General features: G+C 38.5%; 1 pseudogene across 1 annotated transcript; it reads left to right on the forward strand.

Moving 5' to 3' along the window:
• Positions 1-3,988: 3,988 nt before the first annotated feature.
• Positions 3,989-23,149, forward strand: LOC309647140 (type II iodothyronine deiodinase pseudogene; annotated as a pseudogene). Its single transcript has 3 exons — positions 3,989-4,171; positions 4,324-4,523; positions 20,866-23,149. The product of its transcript is annotated as a type II iodothyronine deiodinase pseudogene (transcript).
• Positions 23,150-23,352: the final 203 nt, after the last annotated feature.

Consider the following 23,352-nt stretch of genomic DNA (forward strand, 5'->3'; position numbering starts at 1 on the left):
CTCAGTGAGGTCCACCCTCTGCGAAACTGTAAGCCCCGCCCTGATCCCCCCCACCACACCCTTGATCACTATCTCTAACTCTGTGGTTTTTTCCGTACCACTGACCACATTCTAAGTTACTTCTCTTTTCTTTCTTTCTTTCTTTTTTTCTTCCTACTCTTTATTGTCAGAACACAATAAGTTACACTAATATAAGTGCTGTAAGGGCAGAGGTATTTGTCTCTTTTGTTTGTTGATGCATCCCAGGGGCCTAGGATAGCACATTACAGGGGTTCAATAAACACTTTCTCTTATTTTGCATTTTATAAGATTATATAAAGTGATAAAAGACAAAGTTAAAAGCAGATCTCTCACATTAACTGCCTTATCTGTGAATATTTTTAAAGTTCTCTTAAACTTTTTAAAGTTTCTGGAATACATTTAGATTCACAGAGAAGTTACAAAAAGAGTACAGAAAGTTCACACATACTCTTCACCCAGCTTCCCCTAATGATAACATCTTCCAAAACCATGGTAAATTTGTCAAAACTAAGAAAGTCATGTTCAATCCATGCTTTTTTAAACAAATGAATTGTTATAAAGCACCAACACATCTACGAAGTTTATGGTCATATATTCACATTATTAACTCAGTGACAAGAACAGAATGTACTATTTTTATTTCACTTCCTCTCTGTTTTCTTTCATATTTTGTCATCTTGGAAATCCTTTCTGTGTGATTAACATGTATATTTAAGGGCTTAGGTTGGTAGATTTGCAAAAGACTTTCCCACCAGGAATATCTAGAAGACCTGTGAAAATCTCTGATAGGAAAGCCTTCAAAACTCTTGTAAAAATATCCTGTGATTGTCTACTAAATCACCAGCTGAAAAGAAAAGCTCTTTCATTTCTAAAATAGCAGGATAAAGCACACAGAGAACGTATAACATTATTCTTAGTAAGGAGCTTGTTTCGTCTCTAACACGTAAATATTTACTCAGTGCCCTAGGAAATGGTTCTAGAATGCCAAGGTGTTGACAAATTGCTAAGGACTGTGCTAAACATCCTCATTAGCTTAGGCTTAGATAAAGCAACTCACAAAGCACCCCCCATGCTTCACAGTTTGTCGGCAGGGGATCTGTGTACACCAGCTATAACTTTTCCCAGTCCGTAGCAAAAGCAGCTGGGAAGAGGCAAATGCATGATGGCACTTGATCTATGACTACATTAAGCTTGATGGGGCAGCTGGGACTTTTGTAACTGCAAGACATTCGGCATTTGCCGGAGCTGGGATTTCTCTTCTGTGAACCTTTAAGAACGTTGCTAATCATGCTTGGCTCTGGTCCACCCTACCACTTTCCCTCTACTCAATTCTCCATCTTATCTTGTTGTTCAGTTCACCTCTTTTTATTTGTTAATTCAACAAACAATTAGGCACCATCTGCCAAAGAGATTTATACATGTTACTTCACTTCATTTCCACCACGACCCTAGGACACATGACTATTTCATTTAAGAAATGAAAAAACTGAAGTTCAAAGACCTTAAGAAACTTGCCCACATAAATATCTGCCAGCTAGAGGCACAGTCAGTATTTAAACCCAGACCCGTGTGACTTTGAGTTCGCCATCCTTTCCTTCTACTATGTTCCACTACAGTCCAAGAAAAATAAAAATTGAAAGGAGTTTGTTTCTTTTCAAATGATTTCATGAAATCAAGTAAACTTAATAAATTGATGTTAATTGGACAAGAGTATCTTATAATTAAAATTAAGCCTGCTTAATGGATTCTTGACATCATGACTTTGTCATGATGCCACAAGACGTGAGGGCAGGGGCGGGGAGAGCTAAAGAGAGACATTTGCCTTTTCCTCAGTGGAAGATGGAGAAAGAGGGACCTGAATTTGAATTTCTACCTTACAAAGAAGTTCTATGTACCCCAGCTGAATAGGAAAACTCATTCCCATCCCCACCCTGGCTCTCCCATCTCAGAGCCTTTGCTCATGAGCTGCCTCTGCCCTTACATCCTCCCCACACCCTGGGCTTTGATTTGTGCTCCTCTGATCTCTCAGACTGTGTTCTTCCATGATGGCATCTACCATGATGCCTGCATGCTCAATAAATGTTTCATTGAAAGACCAAGCTTCCCAAGGTGGATGGCCTAAGAACTGGTCACATAAACCACACATGGTCCACATTTGATAGAGCAGGGATGGTCAAGGCGAGGTTGGGGAGGAAGTGTTGGGACAGAAGGTAGCACTGATTGAAAAGAAAGAAGCATTTTCCTACTTTCTGGAATTATCTTTAATCATAGGAATTATTTATTCTGAATTACAAATATCATAAAAGGAGGTCATAAAATGTATACTTGCTTTATCGAACTAGGGCATGGAAATTATTTCACTTCTCTGTGCCTCAGTTTTTTCATCTGTAAAATGAATGACAGGAAAAATAATCTTACCTGTAAGGACTGAATAAGATCATCCATTAATATACGTAGGACACTATCTGGTACACAGTAATCACTCAAAGGAAGTAGTTATTATCATTGTTATTATTGCTATTTTCTAAATTTTTGCTACCTCTGTATGTAATGAGCACAACCGTTAATATTCTTTTTAGATATTAACTTCTAAGATTTTAAGCCTGTCAATAGTCACATATTTCAAGTTAACCCAATATTATATAAAATTTTAGGCCCCTAATGTTTTCTTTCACTATAGCTTATACATTTACGTGATAATTTCGTGTGTATATTTGTATGTATGTGTGTGTGGTGTGTAATGGAAAAGTTTGAGCCAACTTAAAACTTATTTTTTGCAGCATTCTAAAGCAACAATTCCAACCTTTGGAATATAAAAAATATTTTTGTTTGGTTTTAAACTTATCATGCAATAAGTTTGAAAGAAATTGAGGTAGTTTCAGAGAAATTTAAATGAGATGTGTTCTCGACAATCTTTATTGCCTTCCTGAGATATTTTGAAGTTCTAACTTATGATTCTTTAAATAACACTAAATGTAACCCAAAACCCAATATGATAGGAAAAAGTAATTTTTGATATACCATCACTTTTCTCTTGCTCTTAAAATAAGATATTTTCAGCTTATCTATTTTCAAATAGTTCCTCAATAATAGTTTGCTTTGGATGATTGACTATAGGAATTTTGCCCATACAATACCTCCAAAGCATGACATTTTAAATCATATACTCCTTTACCTCATAATGTTTAAAGTGAATTTCATATCGTTACACAATTTATCATTTGGAGATGGAACAAGATATTTACATGGATTCCATCTATACCTCCACAACCGAAAAAATATGGCCAAGGCTTATTAAAACCATACACACTTGGTTATCGTGGCTGAATAGCAGTGGGGAGGAAAGGTCTTGAATATACGTATTCAAGATCATTTGCATGAAAATCAAGGCCCAGGGATATGGGGTGGCGTACGGGGCACTGAGCTTCCTTCCATATCGCTTTCAGAGATCTCTGTAAGGACACACTCTATAGGTTCTCTGCTGCAGTCAGCATCACTGTCTCCTGCTTCCACCCCCCTGACTACCTACCTTCTCAATCACCTCTACTGGCCCCTCCTCCTCCAGCTTTCCCAGAAACCTGTCAGTGACCCCTGGGGTCCAATCCTTAGGCCTTGTCTAATTCTAAATATTCTCTGAGCCTTCAGAGACACTCTCCAGGCTTCTACTGCCAGTTCTACAGTGGTGGACTCCAAAACGTTGTCTCTTATCTACACATCTCTCATGAACTTCAGATCTGTACAGCCAAAGACCTACTAGACATCTCAATTTAGGTAACCTACAGGTGAGCCAAGCTCCACTGGTCTAAAACAAGCAGTGTCTGTCTTTTGAAGTTCCATATTGGTACTATGTTCCCCATCTTGCTAATGACGCTGAATTCCTTGGTACTCAGTTTCCTTGTGTATAAAAATTAAAAAGCTGAATTTAGTATTCTGCGGTCTTATTAATCTGTGAGGTGGGAATCAAACAATGAAGCATCACAAGGAAACTCAGCAGATCAATGAGCTGATGAATGAAGTAGAAGGTATCTTTCAAAAAGCAACCAAATCTATGTCAGTTAAACAGTACTTACACGAATACCATAGATGCGTAGAAGGACTTTTGGAGGACAAAGAGGCAGAGATCGGTGAGACTCCCATTGAGGAGGATGGGGCAAGCAGGCTTCAGGGAGTTTAGACTCAGGGAAACAGAGCCCGCACGTTGGGGACATTTACGAAATGAATATCAATTATGTGGAACGGGACCGGGTAGGGCCTTGAAAACTCGACTTGGATAGAGTTAGGAGCTTGGATTTAATGTGACAGGCAACATTACAACGTGTCATGAGGATCAGTATGAGAAAGAGTAAGAAAAGAGACGACACATTAGTAAGAGTACTGGCCTGGAGGCGGACCACGCAGGCTGGGATCCCAGGCCAGCCATTTACTACAGGGATGCCCTGGGTGCTGCAATGTCTTCTCTGTGAAATGGAGAGGAGTGAGGAGGAGGAGCGAAGCCCGGGGCGGTAATCACCAGCTTCCGTTGTGGTTTCAGAAGTGTGTGGTGTGGCCTGAGCAAGTGGTCGATGTGACTGAACAGAAGTCACATCTAAGAGACGCCTTGAGGGAGACAATACCAAGCCTGAATGAAGGAAGAAGAAATGGAAAATGTAAATTCCGTGTTAATAGCTGAGAAAGTTGAAGAATTACTGAACCTCAGAGAAACACGGGGATAAGTGGGAAGAGGGCTTTGCCTGATGATGACATGGTCCCCCAGTTTGTCACCCTGGTTTGCTAGGTCACTACATCATGGGTCATTTTATCATGCTTTGCCGAGTTACATGGGAAAATGGAAGCCATTTGTCTAATCCTAAAATGAGGAACAATAATGATAGTTCCAACCAGAAAATGAGGGGAAAATGAATTATGTGCAAGTTTATTCATAATTTGGCATTTAGTATTTCAGTGACTCTGCATATGACATTAGACACATCATGTCAAAAACTCTGCACTTGACACATTCCAAACACATACTTAAAGTTTTTTAGCTTTTAAAGTAACAGGTAACGCAATTTAAGGACAAACTTCATCTGGCATCAAAGTATGCCTGGATAAAGGAGAGCTAATTAGCACACAGGGATAGGGTGTGGTAGCTATTTAACTTATATAATGCCTAGGTATTCAAGGGGGCATCCAAATTCACTTCATTGGAATATTTGATGTTCAGAGTTAAACACAACCACACAGATTTTTCTAGAACTGTGATTTGTCCACACGTACCCAAGCACAGAGTTCAGTATAAACAGAACTCATGTAAAATCAGTGTTTAATGATACCAAAAATTTAACTTTGAGTCAGAAATTACTTTCTACATGGGTGGGGGCTGGGAGCTGAGGCTCGGGTTTTGGTCGGATCGCAGGGAGAGGACTGGGGTTGGCGACGTGAACACAGCCAGAAGGGGGCTAGTGCGCCACAGCTGGCCAGGAGGGAGTCCGGGAAAAAGTCTGCAGCTGCCGAAGAGACGAGACTTTTTCTTACCTCCTTGTTTCCTGGTGCGTGAGGAGAGGGGATTCAGAGTGCTGCCTAAACGAGCTCCAGAGACGGGCGCGAGTCGCGGCCATCAGCGCGGACCCCAGAGACGGGCATGAGACGCTAAGGCTTCTGATGCCGCTACCAAGAAGCCTGTGTGCGAGCACAGGTCACTCTCCACAGCCCCCTCCCGGGAGCCTGTGCAGCCCACCACGGCCAGGCTCCCGCGATTCGGGGACAACTTCCCCGGGAGAACGCACGGCGCGCCTCAGGCTGCTGCAACGTCACGACGCCTCTGACGCCGCAGGCTCGCCCCGCCTCCTCCGTACCGCTCCCTCCCCCCGCCTGAGTGAGCCAGAGCCCCCAAAGCAGCTTCTCCTTTAACCCTGTCCTGTCTGGGCGGGGAACAGACGCCCTCAGGCGACCTACACGCAGAGGCGGGTCCAAATCCAAAGCTGAACCCCAGGAGCTGTGCAAACAAAGAAGAGAAAGGGAAATCTCTGCCAGTAGCCTCAGGAGCAGCGGATTAAAGCTCCACAATCAACTTGATGTACCTGCATCTGTGGAATACCTGAATAGACAACGAATCATCCCAAATTGAGGAGGTGGACTTTGGGAGCAAAGATATTTTTTTTTTTCCCCTTTTTCTCTTTCTGTGAGTGTGTATGTGTATGCTTCTGTGTATGATTTTGTCTGTATAGCTTTGCTTTTACCATTTGTCCCAGGGTTCTGTCTGTCCAGTTTTTTTGGTTTTTTTTTTTTTTTTACTTTAAAATTTTTTTTTCTTAATAATTATTTTGTATTTTAGTAACTTTATTTTACTTTATTTTATTTTATCTTCTTTCTTTCTTTCTTTCTTTCTTTCTTTCTTTCCTTCCTTCTTTCTTTCTTTCTTTCTATTTTTTCTCCCTTTTATTCTGAGCCATGTGGATGAAAGGCTCTTGGTGCTCCAGCCAGGTGTCAGGGCTGTGCCTCTGAGGTAGGAGAGCCAACTTCAGGACACTGGTCCACAAGAGACCTCCCAACTCCATGTAACATCAAGTGGCAAAAATCTCCCAGATATCTCCATCTCAACGACAAGACCCAGCTCCACTCAATGACCAGCAAGCTACAGTGCTGGACACCCCGTGCCAAACAACTAGCAAGACAGGAACACAGCCCCATCCATTAGCAGAGAGGCTGCCTAAAATCATAATAAGGCCACAGACACCCCAAAATACACCACCAGACGTGGACGTGCCCACCAGAAAGACAAGATCCAGCCTCATCCACCAGAACACAGGCACCAGTCCCCTCCACCAGGAAGCCTAAACAACCCACTGAACCAACCTTACCCACTGGGGACAGACACCAAAAACAACAGGAACTACGAACCTGCAGCCTGCAAAAAGGAGACCCCAAACACAGTAAGTTAAGCAAAATGAGAAGACAGAGAAACACACAGCAGATGAAGAATCAAGGCAAAAACCCACCAGACCTAACAAATGAAGAGGAAATAGGCAGTCTACCTGAAAAAAAATTCAGAATAATGAGAGTAAAGATGATCCAAAATCTTGGAAATAGAATAGAGAAAATACAAGAAACGTTTAACAGGAAACTAGAAGAACTAAAGAGCAAACAAACAATGGTGAACAACACAATAAATGAAATTAAAAATTTTCTAGAAGGGATCAATAGCAGAATAACTGAGGCAGAAGAACGGATAAGTGACCTGGAAGATAAAATAGTGGAAATAACTACTGCAGAGCAGAATAAAGAAAAAAGAATGAAAAGAACTGAGGACTGTCTCAGAGACCTCTGGGACAACATTAAACGTACCAACATTCGAATTATAGGGGTCCCAGAAGAAGAGAAAAAGAAAGGGACTGAGAAAATATTTGAAGAGATTATAGTTGAAAACTTCCACAATATGGGAAAGGAAATAGTTAATCAAGTCCAGGAAGCACAGAGAGTCCCATACAGGATAAATCCAAGGAGAAACATGCCAAGACACATATTAATCAAACTATCAAAAATTAAATACAAAGAAAACATATTAAAATCAGCAAGGGAAAAACAACAAATAACACACAAGGGAATCCCCATAAGGTTAACAGATGATCTTTCAGCAGAAACTCTGCAATCTGGAAGGGAGTGGCAGGACATATTTAAAGTGATGAAGGAGAAAAACCTACAACCAAGATTACTCTTCCCAGCAAGGATCTCATTCAGATTTGATAGAGAAATTAAAACCTTTACAGACAAGCAAAAGCTAAGAGAATTCAGCACCACCAAACCAGCTTTACAACAAATGCCAAAGGAACTTCTCTAGGCAGGAAACACAAGAGAAGGAAAAGACCTACAATAACAAACCCAAAACAATTAAGAAAATGGTAATAGGGACATACATATCAATAATTACCTTAAATGTAAATGGATTAAATGCTCCAACCAAAAGACACAGACTGGCTGAATGGATACAAAAACAAGACCCGTATATATGCTGTCTACAAGAGACCCACTTGAGGCCTAGGGACACATACAGACTGAAAGTGAGGGGATGGAAAAAGATATTCCATGCAAATGGAAATCAAAAGAAAGCTGGAGTAGCAATTCTCATATCAGACAAAATAGACTTTAAAATAAAGACTATTACAAGAGACAAAGAAGGACACTATATAATGATCAAGGGATCGATCCAAGAAGATATAACAACTGTAAATATTTATGCACCCAACATAGGAGCACCTCAATACATAAGGCAAATCTAACAGCCATAAAAGGGGAAATCAACAGTAACACAATCATAGTAGGGGACTTTAACACCCCACTTTCACCAATGGACAGATCATCCAAAGTGAAAATAAACAAAGAAACACAAGCTTTAAATGATACATTAAACAAGATGGACTTAATTGATATTTATAGGACATTCCACCCAAAAACAACAGAATACACACTCTTCTCAAGTGCTCATGGAACATTCTCCAGGATAGGCCATATCTTGGGTCACAAATCAAGCCTTGGTAAATTTAAGAAAATTGAAATCGTATCAAGTGTCTTTTCCGACAACAGTGCTATGAGATTAGATATCAATTACAGGAAAAAATCTGTAAAAATTACAAACACATGGAGGCTAAACAATACACTACTTAATAACCAAGAGATCACTGAAGAAATCAAAGAGGAAATCAAAGAATACCTAGAAACAAATGACAATGAAAACACGATGACCCAAAACCTATGGGATGCAGCAACAGCAGTTCTAAGAGGGAAGTTTATAGCAATACAATCCTACGTTAAGAAACAAGAAACATCTCAAATAAACAACCTAACTTACACCTAAAGCAATTAGAGAAAGAACAAAAAAAACTCAAAGTTAACAGAAGGAAAGAAATCATAAAGATAAGATCAGAAATAAATGAAAAAGAAATGAAGGAAATGATAGCAAAGATCAATAAAACTAAAAGCTGGTTCTTTGAGAAGATAAAGAAAATGGATAAACCATTAGCCAGACTCATCAAGAAAAAAAGGGAGAAGACTCAAATCAATAGAATTAGAAATGAAAAAGGAGAAGTAACAACTGACACTGCAGAAATACAAAAGATCATGAGAGATTACTACAAGCAACTCTATGCCAATTAAATGGACAACCTGGAAGAAATGGACAAATTCTTAGAAATGCACAACCTTCTGAGACTGAACCAAGAAGAAATAGAAAATATGGACAGACCAATCACAAGCACTGAAATTGAAAGTGTGATTTAAAATCTTCCAACAAACAAAAGCCCAGGACCATATGGCTTCACAGGTGAATTCTATTGAACATTTAGAGAAGAGCTAACACCTATCCTTCTCAAGCTCTTCCAAAATATAGCAGAGGGAGGAACACTCCCAAACTCATTCTACGAGGCCACCATCACCCTGATACCAAAACCAGACAAAGATGTCACAAAGAAAGAAAACTACAGGCCAATATCACTGATGAACATAGATGCAAAAATCCTCAACAAAATACTAGCAAACAGAATCCAACAGCACATTAAAAGGGTCATACACCATGATCAAGTGGGGTTTATCCCAGGAATGCAAGGATTCTTCAATATACACAAACCAATCAATGTGATACACCATATTAACAAACTGAAGGAGAAAAACCATATGATCATCTCAAGAGATGCAGAGAAAGCTTTTGACAAAATTCAACACCCATTTATTATAAAAACCCTGCAGAAAGTAGGCATAGGGGGAACTTTCCTCAACATAATAAAGGCCATATATGACAGACCCACAGCCAACGTCACCCTCAATGGTGAAAAACTGAAACCATTTCCACTAAGATCAGGAACAAGACAAGGTTGCCCACTCTCACTGCTATTATTCAACATAGTTTTGGAAGTTTTAGCCACAGCAATCAGAGAAAAAAAGAAATAAAAGGAATCCAAATTGGAAAAGAAGAAGTAAAGCTGTCACTGTTTGCAGATGACATGATACTATACATAGAGAATCCTAAAGATGCTACCAGAAAACTACTAGAGCTAGTCAATGAATCTGGTAAAGTAGCAGGATACAAAATTAATGCACAGAAATCTCTAGCATTCCTATAGACTAATGATGAAAAATCTGAAAGTGAATTTAAGAAAACACTCCCATTTACCATTGCAACAAAAAGAATAAAATATCTAGGAATAAACCTACCTAAGGAGACAAAAGACCTGTATGCAGAAAATTATAGGACACTGATGAAAGAAATTAAAGATGATACAAATAGATGGAGAGATAGACCATGTTCTTGGATTGGAAGAATCAACATTGTGAAAATGACTCTACTACCCAAAGCAATCTACAGATTCAATGCAATCCCTATCAAACTACCACTGGCATTTTTCACAGAACTAGAAAAAAAAAAATTCACAATTTGTATGGAGACACAAAAGACCCCGAATAGCCAAAGCAATCTTGAGAACGAAAAATGGAGCTGGGGGAATCAGGCTCCCTGACTTCAGACTATATTACAAATCTACAGTAATCAAGACAGTTTGGTACTGACACAAAAACAGAAATATAGATCAATGGAACAGGATAGAAAGCCCAGAGATAAACCCAAGCACATATGGTCACCTTATCTTCGATAAAGGAGGCAAGCATATACAGTGGAGAAAAGACAGCCTCTTCAATAAGTGGTGCTGGGAAAATTGGACAGGTACATGTAAAAGTATGAAATTAGAACACTCTCTAACACCATACACAAAAATAAACTCAAAATGGATTAAAGACCTAAATGTAAGGCCAGACACTATCAAACTCTTAGAGGAAAACATAGGCAGAACACTCTATGACATAAATCACAGCAAGATCCTTTTTGACCCACCTCCTAGAGAAATGGAAATAAAAACACAAATAAACAAATGGGACCTAATGAAACTTAAAAGCTTTTGCACAGCAAAGGAAACCATAAACAAGACGAAAAGACAACCCTCAGAATGGGAGAAAATATTTGCAAATGAAGCAACTGACAAAGGATTAATCTCCAAAATTTACAAGCAACTCATGCAGCTCAATATCAAAAAAACAAACAACCCAATCCAAAAATGGGCAGAAGACCTACATAGACATTTCTCCAAAGAAGATATACAGATTGCCAACAAACACATGAAAGGATGCTCAACATCACTAATCATTAGAGAAATGCAAATCAAAACTACAATGAGGTATCACCCCACACCAGTGAGAATGGCCATCATCAAAAAATCTACAAACAATAAATACTGGAGAGGGTGTGGAGAAAAGGGAACCCTCTTACACTGTTGGTGGGAATGTAAATTGATACAGCCACTATGGAGAACAGTATGGAGGTTCCTTAAAAAACTAAAAATAGAACTACCATACGACCCAGCAATCCCACTACTGGGCATATACCCTGAGAAAACCATAATTCAAAAAGAGTCATGTACCAAAATGTTCATTGCAGCTCTACTTACAATAGCCAGGACATGGAAGGAACCTAAGTGTCCATCAGCAGATGAATGGATAAAGGAGATGTGGCACATATATACAATGGAATATTACTCAGCCATAAAAAGAAACGAAATTAAGTTATTTGTAGTGAGGTGGTTGGACCTAGAATCTGTAATACAGAGTGAAGTAAATCAGAAAGAGAAAAACAAATACCGTATGCTAACACATATATATGGAGTCTAAGAAAAAAAAAAGTGGTCATGAAGAACCTAGGGGCAAGACAGGAATAAAGACACAGACCTACTAGAGACTGGACTTGAGGATATGGGGAGGCGGAAGGGTAAGCTGTGACAAAGTGAGAGAGTGGCATGGACATATATACACTACCAAACGTAAAATAGATAGCTAGTGGGAAGAAGCCGCATAGCACAGGGAGATCAGCTCGGTGCTTTGTGACCACCTAGAAGGGTGGGATAGGGAGGGTGGGCGGGAGGGAGATGCAAGAGGGAAGAGATATGGGAAGATATGTATATGTATAACTGATTCACTTTGTTATAAAGCAGAAACTAACATACCATTGTAAAGCAATTATACTCCAATAAAGATGTTAAAAAAAAAGAAATTACTTTCTACATAACAGAGATTAAGAAACATAATTGAAAAATAATTCAGATATTTACTATTATTGTCAATACTGACATAATAAAACCTATCTGTACTGTTCCATGCAACATCTTTTAGATGTTAAATTGTATGCAATTTTAGCATAGTCAACCTCTTAATCGGTATCTTGTTCTCTACAGAGCACTGCCTTGGGATGAGATCACATCAGTGAGCAAGGCAGATGTGTGCCTGTCCTCCAAGAGCTTACATACACTATCACCTGATGCTCAGACAACTTGAGAAGCGTCAAAGTCTTTCTTAGTAAGATAGCAGTATACCCGACACTAGAATCCAAATCTCTCAATCCCATCTAATGTCCTGTCAAAGACACCATTGCCATTTACCAGCTAGTAGTCAGTCAACCCCTGGCCAATGCCATCTGTACCCCGGTCCTCTCCATTCTACCTCCAAGCCCAGATACCCATTCTTTTCACATTTCCACCACCTAGTACATCTCACCATGAAATGTGTCTCCACCACTGTAATAGCCTCTTAACTGTTTGTCATCTAAACTACCCTCACGCACAGATTCCTATATTGCAGCCTGAGGAATCTTTCCAAAAAGCATAGTCTTATTATGTCACATACCCATCACTCATTTCCATGACTTAAACAATGCAGAGCCTACACATTGCTCCTAAAATAGAGACCAAACTTTTTCATGTGCTCAACAAGGTCCTCTCTCTCTCCCAGGTTGCCTCACAGGATGTTTCCTCCCCCATCCACACTCCAGCCATGCTGGCATTCCAGCAGTTTCTCCTCAGAGATGGGACACAGGCTTTAATCTCTTCCGTTCCTTCCTTCACCTTTTTAACTAATTCTCCTTTGTTAGATGACATCCAATCATTACTTCCTTAGGGAAGCCTTCCCTGATCTCCTAGACAAAGTCAAATTTCACAACACTCATTTGTCACAGTTTTAATTTTATATGTGTATGTGTGATTATTAATATCTGTGGCCCTTACAAGCTATAGTGTGTTTGAATGTGGATATGTCCCAGGTAGCCAGAATGTTGCCTGGCATATAATAGGAATTCAATGATTTTAATCAAATTAAAAAGACTGTCTCAATTTATCCTCACTATTATGTCCCAGTGCCCAATACTTAGTACAAAATAGATAAATAGTTGTTAAGTAAATAACTAAATTTGACAAATATTTGTTAAGTACATGTTGTGTGACACCCTTATAGGAACAAAAAAACAAAAAACAAAAAACCATGTCGCCTGCCCATATACATTTATAGATATAGAAAATAACTCTAAAACATTTATATGAAAATAAAAACATTGTAAAAAAGTCTATGTGGCATGAACCCATTATGTTTTAGAGGTCTACAATATCTCTGAGGTATGCCTGTACAAATTATGTTTATTTGAGTTCTACAAAAATAAAATGACACAGAAAAATAAAGGCAAATAATTATCTAAATAAACTCCAGGTCAAAAAAATAAAATTCAAGCAAAAAGCAATAAAAGGGAACAAGAAGAATATTTTATGTTGAGAAAAAGTCCACTGAAAATATATAGAAATCATGAATTTGACTACAATTTACAACATACCTCAAAATAAATGAAACAAAAATTAAGAGAATCACAAGGAGAAACTGACACCATAGTAGTGGGAAATTTTTAGCTTAACTCTCAAACTGATACATCAAGGGGACAAAAATGACAGACAAGATTTGAATAACAACTTCAACAAACAAATATATGCAGAAATAGATCAATGCCAAAGAACTGATATCACATATGCCATCATCTCTAACCATAAAGCAGTAAAACTGGGAATTAAATTCTAAAACATAGCTTCCCCTGCCCCCAAATTATATGAATACAAGAAAACACACTTCTAAATAATTTACTAGCTACAAAAAAATTTTTTAAAAGTATAAATTTTAGAACACTAAAATAGTACATAGTGAAAATTGTGTAATATGGATGAAGAAATATTGAGAAGGAAGTTTATACTTTTAAATTCCAATGTTAGAACATATTGATAATTGAAAATAAGTGGGCTAAGCATTCAACTCAAGAAGGGAGAAAATAATGAAGTAAATGCAACAGAAAAGAAAGAAGAAACGAAAGATAAAGCAAAAATTTTATTAAATAGAAAATACACAAACATACACAAATATGTACACAAAACAGTAGATAAGAGCAGCATAACAGAAATCCAGATATTTGGAAAAAATAGAAGAGACAAACAGCTGGGAAGACTAATCATGACAAACAATAATATTAGGAATGGAATAAAGGATATAACCACAGACAGATTTAATATTTTCATTCAAAGTGGAATACAATGAATAAAGCATGTCAATATATATGAAGACAGCTAAAATTGATAATAGTCTTAGAAATTTTAAAAATTTAAAAGTTAGATCAAGAAAAAATTAAAACCTCAAATAGCTGGAAAAGGATTAAAGAAAAATGTGCCTCCAAGAAAGTCACCATTGGTTACTCTCACTTCCTCAAGGACTTTCTTCTGCAGAAGAGTTAATCCTACCATGTGGTTTGCCGTATTGGGGGCAGGAATGGCTGCTCTGTCCCTGATAGGAGGGTAACATACTAACTTCTTCAACATGCACCACGTGTCCACAATAAATCTGCAGGACCACAACCAGATTTTTGTTGCTGCTTCATTTTCACTGAAGAATGGAGCGAAGTCGTGTTTTTTGTTTTTTGTTTTGTAACTTACATGTTGAAAATTATTTTCTAAATGATCCCCTACTGAATAATAAAGGCAGAATCATTCTGGAAAGTAGACTAGTTTCAAACTGATCTGTAAATATTGCGAACGTAAACATATCCACTTGTAGGTATTAACTTTCTTACCTGTGGGCCAGATGCTACAAATAAAACTGTATGGACAGGTACCATGTCCATTCTGTCCCAACAAAGCACAGATCATTCTTCAATCAACAAGTCACTGTGCTTTCAAAATAGCTTTCTCCTTTCTCTTCTGAAAGAGAAAACTGGAAGCATTTCTTCCAGTTAATTCCCTCTTCTCCTCTTTTTAATTAGAGAGAGGATTTCAGGTAATTCATAACAAAAATGTGACCTCCGTAAAAGCAGAAACCTTGGGCAATTGTTAAACAGTGTGGGTTTTTTGAACAGTTAATACTATTTTCATCCTCATAAAATTCCAACTTTGTCAAACAAGGAAGGTGGCATAAGCCAAGAAATACATATCCTACCACTTTTACTTTTATGATTTTGGAAACCATTAAATAACTGAAAAAAAATTGAAATGCAGCCAAGTAGGAGAGAAAACGGGACTCTGTGTCTTTAAGCTAGGGAGAAAAATAAAACCCAATCATTCCAAATGTATTGCTTTAGTCATCTGGTTTCATTCTATTAATGACCTTTAACATCTGCAAAAATATTGTGAAAAGCTAATTTTGTTTGTACTGAGGTGGTGCAGAACCGTTTCTGGCTGTCACTCTAGGATGTGCTATAAAATAAAATTGTCTTTCTGGGAGTCTGACAAAAACCTACTGTACAGATCCAGTTTATTTACAACATCTAGGAATGAAAAGAAAACAGAATTTTACAACATGCCAACATGCAAAAAATGAATAGTACTTATACATTTGTGTGTGTGTGTTAGCAATATCACACAGAGATATCTCCCAAGATTAAAGATTTTTTAATAATATTTTATGGCATTCAACAAAAATTCTAAGCAGCAAAACTATTTCTCAATAAATGTTAGTGCTGTGAAAATATGAGAAAGCGTTATTCAACATAGTATGTTTTGATTTACTGCTGGAGCTCCTTAGAAAGGTGGAATGGCCTCATTTCCTCATTTTGACAAGCCTTATGTTTCTATTAATTAAATAGAAATCTTGGAAAAGAGGTAGTGTCATCAGGGTTAATGTATTGACTTTACATCCTTAGAGGCCAAGGTTAAATATATACCAAGTAGCCATCAAAAAGAATAAATCTACTCATGCTGGCCTTGTCCTTAAATTCACTCATTCTCAACTGCACAATCCAATTTTGTGAATGATTTGTGCACTCTGCATAAAGTGTCTGGGCCTGAGGAATGCAGGACTTCCATGGTTCAGGAGTTTGATGAGTATCATAGGGCCAGCTCAGGGATCATAGAATAGATCTCAAAGCTGGAAGAGGCCTTGCAGCCATCCAGCCAAGGTTCCCATCTGATAATTAAGTCCTCCTGACAATACACCTGCCATGAGGCCAAATACTGATGCTTGAAAACTTCTAATAAAAAGGAATTCACTACCTTCTAAGTCAGCATGATATTTTGAGAAAGCTTGGCTTTCAGAAAGTTTTCAAAATATTGAACTGAGACCTTTCTTCTTGAAAGTCCCCCTTGGGACCACAGAGAATTCTCTTCTACATCATCATCCTTCGTATATTTGAAAACAGGTAAAATTTGTCTAGTTGCATAACACGTGGCTTACGGTGTGACTTAAGCTTCACTCATTATCAGAGTTTCCAGTTGTTTATCCATAGATAGCAAGGATGAGGATGGGCAGACAGATAGATGATAGATAGATAGACAGGTATACTTCTGCAGACATCTAGAAAAATGATCAACAAATTACAAAAGACTATCACACTTTCCTTGTCTGGACATCAAGATTTTGGTAACAAACAGTGTCACTTGGCAGACACATCACACTGTTTACCCATTCCTAGCTTACCAGCTTAGCCAAAATTGCTAAGCCTTTCACAACAGTTCCTCCTAAGCATATCTCCCGAATTTGCAAGGATTTTTTTCAGGACCTAGCCCAAAACGTCACATCTTGTGTTTGAAGTTTGATATTATTCCATTTGACCTATAATTTTGATATGTTTCATCTTGGACAGACCTACAAGGAAAGATACCCAGCCCTTCTAGACAGTCATTCATCTAAATCATCCAGCACACTGTCAAAACCACCCAAAGGCTGGGTAAGGAAACCACACTTTCCCATTTGTACTTATATAAGAGTTTTACCCTCTTGTCTTTAGCCAGTTGTACTTTGGCCTCCTAACTGCAGTCATAATGCAGGAAGTTTCAAACTTCCATTGAATGGTGCCAAATAAATACCTGATGGGATAGAATTCTCTACATGGGTGGGGAGAGCCAGTGATCTACAAGCGATCTTCAAGTCAGTTGGCATGGTTTCAAGATGGATAAAGTTATATTTTAACCCTTCCTTTCTGGTTGCCTATTCTCACCCCACTCAAGTTATCAAATCCCAACTCTTTTGCAAGAGCAAAATGAATGGACTTCATAGTGATGTATTTTCTTTTCATCTCCAAATATGTACAGTTTCATAATGGGCCATCTGTCATTTTGTGATTCCATGCAGGCAACAATGCCCTAAAGTTTTGTTGTCATGGCAACCACACCAAAGTCTCCAAAGCAAACTCTGAAGTCATTCCTCATCTCAGATTATATGCAACATGGTGTGGGAGTGCGGGCTAAAATTTCAGAAAATTTAAGTTCCTAGTATTTGTTACCTGTCTAAAATTAATGCTTAATCTAGTATACCTCAAACTTTAATGAAATAGATTTATTTGAAAGAAGGAGAAGCAAAATTGTCTTCTGTAGCTGTGATCTATTTTGTTTTAGGTTAGTTTTGTTGGAGAGAAGTTGTCTTGCTTTGAATTCTGGAGAGATATTCACATGTAGCAATCAAACCCTCCTTTTCATTTTGCTGGAGGCCAATTTTAGAAGAGGCAGGAAAAAAACTTCATCTCATTGTTCATATTCTTGTCTGCTATCTCATAGTATTCCAGTGCATCTGTGTCACGTTATAGCAGGATAAAGGAACCAAGAGTGTATTCTGTGAAGAAGGAGAAAAAAAGCAGTTTTTAATCTTGACTTTCTTTCTTTTCCTCAGCGACTATCTCTTACTTATCTTTAACTTCTTTCCTGACCCATAGGCATGGAAATGATTCATTTTCTTTCCCTTTTATTTGCAATCTTTAACAGCTTCCACAGAAGGCATGTCCACATGGCACTGAGTGATATTGTTTCGTAGGGAAGTAAGGCACATCATTTCACTCTCCTACTGCTTAATGTCTTTCAAGCACTATACAATTTTTCATTCTTTTATTTTTTTAAAAATTAAGAAAGTGAGATTTAATCACTTTCAGTTTCTTAATCAGGAAACAACGCAAGTCACCAGAGTAGGAGGAGGAAAGGAAACACATTGTGAAGACATTAGTCAGGGCCATTGCAAAAATCTGGGCAAGGGGTAGAAGAAGGGGCAGTAGGAATGAAGAGGAAGATCTGACCCACAGAAAATATCTTAGGGTATTCACTCGTTCTGTCAACAATATGGTAGGCACTGTCCAGTTTGCTATAGGAGAAGGAAGGCAAAAATGGGTAAATATGATCCCAAAGCCGTGGGTGTAGGAAATAGGCAGGAATAAAACTGATACAACTATTTGATAGGGTAATTTAGCAGTATATATTTTTTGAAGTATAAATATTTTAATTTCATTTTTATTATACATATAATACACACTCATTGTGCACAATATTGAAAAAGAAAGAAAACATATTTTTTAAAATTCTCATTGTCTCACTACCCAAAGATAATAATTCTTAAATTTTGGCATACATTCTTCTAGCTTTTCCCAGCTATGTAACATGGCTGTTTACATATTTAAATATATATACACTTGTATATATATTATATATATTTATACATGAACAGCTATGAAAAAGTATGGAAGTGCCAATTAAAATCCTTTGTTTAAAAAAAAGTACGTATTTACTTATAAGTTTACATATAAATTAATATATACTTATATATATTTATATAAATATTTTATATTTGTAACCAAAAATATGGGCTATATATATTTAAATATGGATTGTCTCCGTTAATATGATGGCATAAGCATTTTTTACATTAGCACAAACATTGTATGATCATCATTTTAAAGACTGTGTAATCATTCATAATGTGGTTATACTCTAATTTCAATAAAACAGATGCTAAACATTAAAGAAATGGTATCTACTAGCTTTTCCACTTTTGAATAATTTCTTTAAAATATATTCACCAAGTAGAATTAATATTTCTAGCATATAAACAATTGTATCAAAAGCAATGGGTAACAATTTACATTTCACACCAGCTATTTATGAGACTTTCTGGCATTTTTTGTTTTGTGGTCCTGTGGCTGATGTGTGATTTACTGAGTATTAGAACCACAAACCCAACTAAATCCTTCTGGGGTCTTCTGGGGTCTGCACTTCCTCATACTCTTTGTCATCAGTCACATACATCTTAATGTTGTTCCCTCCTAACACTTTTTTCAGTAAGCTCACTTAAAGAATAGAATAATCCTAGTATTTCATCTTCTAGGAGCTTCATAAACATCTTGTGAAAGTTCCTTCAAGTGTGGTTGAATAGGGGTGGCTTTTCTGGTGAGAACTGATGGAGTTCTAATATGCTAGGTCCTGTATTATTTTAGACCACTTTAATCTTCATACTTTCAATGTTCAGCACCCCATCCATTTCCCCTGATGGTCTGATATCACAATCCAGGCTTCTTAATAAAGATGTACCCCAGCAGTGAACCTGTGCTTAATAAAATAGAAATGATGTTATGGGCTGAATGTGTTCCCTCAAAATCCATACGTTGAAACCCTAACTCCAATGTGGCAGTATTTGGATATAGGGTCTATAAGGAGGTAATTAAGGTTAACTAAGGTCATTAGGATGGGGTCCTAATCCAGTAGGACTGGTGTCCTTATAAGAAGAGGAGGAGGCACCAAGAGTCCATGCACATGGAAAAAAGGCAAGGTAAGGACACAGCAAGAAGACAGCCATCTGCAAACCAAGGAGAAATTCCTCACCAGATACCAGCACTGCCAGGACCTTGATCTTGGATTTCCAGACTGAGAAAGTAAATTTCTATTTTTAGGCCATTGAATCTGTGGCATTGTTTGTTTGTCAGGTTGAGCAGACGAATACAGATGGGTAAGCCTCTACCCTCAAGGAATTTACAGCCTAGGTGCGAGGAAGATGTTTAATACACTTTGCTTCAAGCTTCATAAAATCAGGCCATACAATAGCATCCGAACAACAGTCCTTTTCCAGAGGAATTTTCTTCTGCAGGGCATGGCAATCCCATCCTACCTTAAACTCGTGCAACTAATTAAGGAAATCTTCAGGTTCTGCTATGGTATAAAACATGTGCTGGAAAATCTAGTTCTTCTGAATACCGTGTAGTATGCTTCCCTCTCGTGCCCAGCTGCAGCCACGTGAGTTCCATTCAATTCTCTAACATTTGCTGATATCGCAGCATAGGAAGTGAGGTTCAGCACCAAGGTCCCTGGGTCTCAGAGACAACAGTAGCCCTCTCGGCGCACAGCCCGCCGAGCTGAGGCGTCGGGGCCGGCGTTTCTCACGGGGAACTCTGGTCTGAAACGCCGGATTGGAGGTCTCTGCGAGCGGCACCCTATGAGCAAGTGGAACTAGACTGACCAGCAAGGGAAAAAAAGCAGCATTCGGCAGCTTCTTTGGTGACCAGCTACGTCGTTTGGCAGCAGCCTCAAGTGCTCACAACTGCACAGAGCAAGGAGCATGCTGAACAGGGATGTTCCAGTTTAAAAAGACAGCGCTTCAAACAAAGGGGGAAAAAAGAAATTTACAGAGCCCACTGTGTACATAACAGCTAGAGGCAGAGGACATCCTTAAATGAGGCAATCAAGCATTTTTATTTTTCCTGTTCTACAGGCTGGGAAGTCCAAGATGAAGAAGCCAAGAGATTCAGTGTCTGGTGAAACTGGGTGAAGATGCTCCCAACTCCAGTGTGGTGCATGTCTCCAGTCCTGAAGGAGACGACAGCGGTGGACATGGTGCCCATGAGAAAGCGGTTGATGGAGCTGAGTGCCACCTTCTTGACTTTGCCAGCCCTGAGCGCCCACTGGTGGTCAACTTTGGCTCAGCCACTTGACCTCCTTTTACTAACCAGCTGCCAGCCTTCAGCAAACTGGTGGAAGAGTTCTCATCAGTGGCTGACTTCCTGTTGGTCTACATTGATGAGGCTCATCCTTCAGATGGTTGGGCGGTGCCTGGGGATTCTTCTTTGTCTTTTGAGGTGAAGAAGCACCGGAACCAGGAAGACCGATGTGCGGCAGCCCACCAGCTAGTGGAGCGTTTCTCCTTGCCGCCCCAGTGCCAAGTTGTGGCTGACTGCATGGACAATAATGCCAATGTCGCTTATGGGGTAGCCTTCGAACGTGTGTGTATTGTGCAGAGACAGAAAATTGCTTATCTGGGAGGAAAGGGCCCCTTCTACTACAACCTTCAAGAAGTCCGGCGTTGGCTGGAGAAGAATTTCAGCAAGAGATGAAAGCTAGATTAGCTGGTTAAAGGTATGATTGTAATAGAGATTTTTTTTTTTTTAAATTATGTAAAGACAAGGAAACTAAGAACTGAATCCACTATTTCAACTGAGTCCCATTGTCTCACTGAAAGACAGGAATTTACGTGTCAGAAGAACATAAACCTCTAACATCGTGATACTACTTTCACCACTTAAATGGCTTTTGGCTAAATAGTAGCCCCGTTACTTCTCTTCCTGGTGAAAAGCCCTGAATGAAAAGATCCCAAGATGGAGAGGAAGAAACATTGTTTCAGCATGTGTTCCTTTCTGCCCTGAAAAAGAAGTGATACCTCTGATGCATGCCTTGGGACCTGAAGGAAAGACTTACCTGAATAACTCTACCATCCTTGTTAGTATACGGGGTATTGCTTAGGCTTTCTTCAGCATGGATAGAGCCCAACTGGATAATTCCCAAATGTTTACTTATAATGAATCTTCAAGCCCAGGCCATGTGGTTAGGACCTTGGTGTTTAACATGTCAGAATAGTCTCTGATCTTCTAGTTTCTAGCCATGTGGTGCTCTATGCCAGTCTAAATATCCCAGAACTCGCAGCTATATTTGCAGATACCAAGAATGGTCCCCACCTGGAGGGTTAGAATGATCATCTGATATCTGATGGTTACTTTCTAGGCAGGTGGGGAAAGCACTAGAAGAAAATCGAATTGACAAGCTAGGAAAAGGAGGCGGCAGAAAGATTAGGAGGCTTCATAGTGCCTCACCTTGCAACTGTAGAGAGTGGGACTAATTTGTTAGTCACAGAAACATGGAAACATACACAAAACTAGAAAAAGAAGAAACTCCACTAAAATAGCATCAAGAATATACATATGAAATCAATGTATTTATCATATACTCCTAGATTGAGGAGAAGGAGCGATTGAGAGGGAAGAGACACGCTTTAATATTTGTATTACTTTTTGAAACATGTTTGTGGTGTGTACATTTTCAGTAGGTGAATTATACCCCATGAAAGGTAAAACCAGTGGGTCCAGTGGTGCTGGTCTATCCTTCTCCATCCCTACGATTTTGCTGTGGTCCCACTCCTTCTTGGTCTCGGTCTCTATGGCAGTGTTCTCTGAATGCTGAGCTCAGCAGTATATATTGTACATATACACATTCTCAGCTGCTGTGGGATGTAGGTTCCCTGGCCATTCAGCTGCAGCACTGTTTTTCTCCCAAAGTAGGTGAATTATAATGAATGATAGGTGAAAACAAACAAGGTTTCTTCAGGAGCAAAACGGAAGAAGAGAAAGTTTGAGACAATTCCCATCAATGATTTTGGAGGCTTTGCTATAAGGCAATCCTCAGTACCATGGAATTTGGTAAGATGGAATTCCCATTAATATTTGAATTTGGACTTGGGTTTTCCTTTGTTCCTCTTAGCTGAGGTGTAGTAGTCTAAGGCCTCTATAGTACATTTTTATAATGCTATTTTAATATATACCATATTTCTCTTTAAAATGAAGATACTATAGTTTTACTCATAACTAATATAAGTAATAACTAATATCCTAACCTCCAAAAGAATAGACCAACCAATTTTGTATATTAATTTTTTTTATTGTAAATTTGAGGATGTTATCAAATCACAGTATATGGCTATATTTATATGTACAATCAAAGGTTCCTATGACCATTCCATTAATAATTGAATCATAAAATAAAACTAATAGAAAAAGAAAAAAAAAAAAAAATAGTAGCCCTCTCCTCTTTTTATGGCTGACTATATGCTTCACTTGTGCCATGAATGCTTCAACTGTCACTTCACTAAAATAGACCGAAAAATATTCTCAGCCCAGTAACATCACAGTCTGCAGTCTAAGACACAAAAACATCTGACATTTGCCTCCAGTAT

Source organism: Balaenoptera physalus (assembly GCF_965194825.1).
Source record: "Balaenoptera physalus genome assembly, chromosome: 17".
Taxonomy (NCBI): domain Eukaryota; kingdom Metazoa; phylum Chordata; class Mammalia; order Artiodactyla; family Balaenopteridae; genus Balaenoptera; species Balaenoptera physalus.